The sequence below is a fragment of the Salminus brasiliensis genome, chromosome 7 (genome assembly GCF_030463535.1).
Source record: "Salminus brasiliensis chromosome 7, fSalBra1.hap2, whole genome shotgun sequence".
Taxonomy (NCBI): Eukaryota; Metazoa; Chordata; class Actinopteri; order Characiformes; family Bryconidae; genus Salminus; species Salminus brasiliensis.
In genome coordinates, this window is record NC_132884.1 from 17,469,090 (window position 1) to 17,472,661 (window position 3,572).

The window sequence follows — 3,572 nt, forward strand, 5'->3', positions numbered from 1 at the left end:
CATCACAGCCGGGGTTGACATGGAAACGGTTGCCCTCTACTGGCCAACGCTCCCCATTACACCCTGGGTGTGGATTTGCGAGTCTCCGCTCTTAAAGGCACAATTCCTGATATTTGTGTAGTTTTAATATAACATAATGATGTGATCATGATGTGAGCTTTTTCTAGCATTCTAAATGTGTCCAAGTCAACAGCAATACACCACCATTAGCAGTGCAGGGATTACAGGCATGGCTAGCTGTGTGTATTGCTGTCATTGATGCTCATGAAGGCTTTGCTAGGAGTTAGCTGGAGAAGTAAGGGGGGAGTATTTAAGGAGGAGGAACAGAGCTGTGGCCTGCAAGGAACCAGCGTTACACATGTCATGTTACGTTATCAGGATACAAAAGAAATTAGATAGAAAATAGATTTCAGGTACAGAAAGAAAAAAAAAACAAAAGAAAAAAAAACACAGCTTTGTGAGATGCTGCTGCTGTTGATGTTAGTCTTGACTTTTTCTTTCTTCTTTAATGAGATTATGAAGGAAAATCTCAAGCTTGCCCTTCCTGCATGGCTATGAAAATGCATTGACTCAAGCTTGCCCTTCCTGCATGGCTATGAAAATGCATTGACTCAAGCTTGCCCTTCCTGCATGGCTATGAAAATGCATCGACTAATGGAAATTCAGTGAAATTCAGCCAAAAAAAAAAAAAATAAAATAAAAAAAATATTTTATTATAAGAGATTATAAAGGAAAATCTCAAGCTTGCCCTTCCTGCATGGCTATGAAAATGCATCGACTAATGGAAATTCAGTGAAATTCAGCAAAAAAAAAAAATAATAATAAAAAAAAGATTTTATTATAAGAGATTATAAAGGAAAATCTCAAGCTTGCCCTTCCTGCATGGCAATGAAAATGCATTGACCCAAGCTTGCCCTTCCTGCATGGCTATGAAAATGCATTGACTAATGGAAATTCAGTGAAATTCAGCAAAAAAAAAAAATAAAAATAAAAAAAAGATTTTATTATAAGAGATTATAAAGGAAAATCTCAAGCTTGCCCTTCCTGCATGGCTATGAAAATGCATTGACTCAAGCTTGCCCTTCCTGCATGGCTATGAAAATGCATTGACTCAAGCTTGCCCTTCCTGCATGGCTATGAAAATGCATTGACTAATGGAAATTCAGTGAAATTCAGCCAAAAAAACAAAACAAAAAGAAATTGGAAAGGAATATCTGACGTCAGACGTAAATGAGGCCTTCCAGCAGGGAATATTCTCTCAGCTGCTAAAGACTCCACTTGAACCTAAAAACAGAAAGAAGCTAGGAAATTGTGTTGAATTGTCATGTAGGCGAGCTGGGACTGCTGTACTGCTGGACGCACTGTTGTGCACACTGCCCTTTCTATATGTGGCTGGACGAGTGTGCAGGAGTAATTCTGTGTAATATTTAATACTAATATTATTCATTACAACAACTTATTAGATAGAAAGTCAATCATGTACATCCTCACTGATATAATGAAACCTCAAATTCTCCATGGGGGACATTTTTTAAATGTCTTACATCTTACATGTCTTAATCTAAAAAAGGCAGCAGCCAAGTGCCAGAAAAAAACAGCATGAACCAATGTGATAAATGTGTTCATGCTGGTGCGAGCTGTTAATTTTAGCTGGTTGGATGGACAGTTCATGTGGAATAGACTAATATAAATCAGCGGAAGAACTTGGAATAAAGTATTATTTATAATAATTATAATAATAATAAATTATTATTATTATTATTATTAATAATATTTTTTACAATATTTTTACTATGACTTTGGAGTAAAATATAAGATTTTACTTTTTCCTCTGGATTACGCAACAGTGACATTTTGAACAGGTAGTCAGTAATCTGTAACTGAATATATCCCCCCGGCCCCCCAGCCCAGGCTACAATTCTAAAAGTAACATGTGAGTCATGTGATTGAGTAACATTGACCATAATGAAGTGAAAATGGCCTGTAGGGAAAACTGATCCTGGACTAAGGAAATGGGTAAGAACTGCTTCCACATGTTCCACTATACTATGTTCTATAGAAATCCTACACTGTCTGTGGTAGAGTGATGCTTCACCTCTAGGACTCTGTGTGGCCTTGTTGATATGCTAATATATATATAACTTATATAACTATATATATATGATATAATAATATATAACTAAAATTACTGACTCAACATTTTGATGTCAGATCAGCACAAATGAATATTTGCAGTTCTGTCAAAACTTAAAGCGCTGCCCAGGCATTTCAGTCCAATATGAATATTACCTCAATAAAAGGGGAGAAATGAAATACACTGATGGCCTAAAGTTTGTAGACACCTGCTCTTCCAACACGTCAAGGGTAACAACAGAAAATGTCTCTCTTTGCTACACAAGGCCTCTACTTTCACACTACATGTTGGAACATTGCAGTGAGCATTACTGATGTGGTTAATAATCGATTAATTATGGATCACAATGCTGCTTCGACTCATACTGAAGGTACTGGATGGAGCTCCATCACTCTGGAGAACACATTTCCACTGTCCAGTGCTGGAGGACTTTACTTCTCTTGCCGTGCAGCTTTTAAAATCTGCAGCTACTGGTGAATTTTGTATGCATGACAAAATATTTCGCTAAATATCATATTTCGTAAAAATATTTTTTACATTTCATGAAATAACCTCTGGATATTCCAGATTTTTTTTCATTTAACACTAGAAATTACACACCCAAATCCTGAGGCTTTGTATTCAAGCAGTACATACACAAAGGTAATTCCTAGAAGTAATGTTACTGAAAAGCCTTAAATTGTAATACAAAACATCAAATGACATTGAATTTAATCTTCAATAGTCAAAATATTATAAAACAACAAATAAATAGGTGCTTTCTCAGATATCATGGTGCAGAACAGGTCATGTTCATCACTTTCTGCTTCTTGATACTTTCACCATGCATTGGAGTTGATTCCTCTTACTGATTAGTTATTCAAGGTGGAGTAGACAGTGAACAGGCAGCTTCCAAGTCTCCCAAGTCTCCAAACCTCTACAAAATTAACGTTACTTCACATTTACTGTGAAATTACATAGTTTTACTGCAGGATATATATATATATTATATCATATATAATCATATATATAATATAATATATCATTTTTAATTTATTTTTTGTTTAGTTTATGTACTACTTGAGTAGAAAGCCTCAAGATTTGGGTGTGTGATTTCATATTTACATATATAAATCTTTCTATACCAATTATATAAATATATACATTTTCCTGTTGGATATATATATATATATATATATATATATATATATATATATATATATATATATATACTGATTGATTGGCCTACATCGCCCAGTCCTAACTGACTAAAGGGTTACTAAGGGTTGTACATGTGTGTCAGCATCTGTGTCAGCAATGCGAGCACCCTGAAGTAGCAGAATGTAGGAATTAGAAGGGGTGTTTGGGTATGTTCAGACATCCTGTGCATACTGTTATATTTTGTGAATGAGCAGGCCTTGCATATACTCCCCCACAACAGAAAGAAATCCAAGCAGTG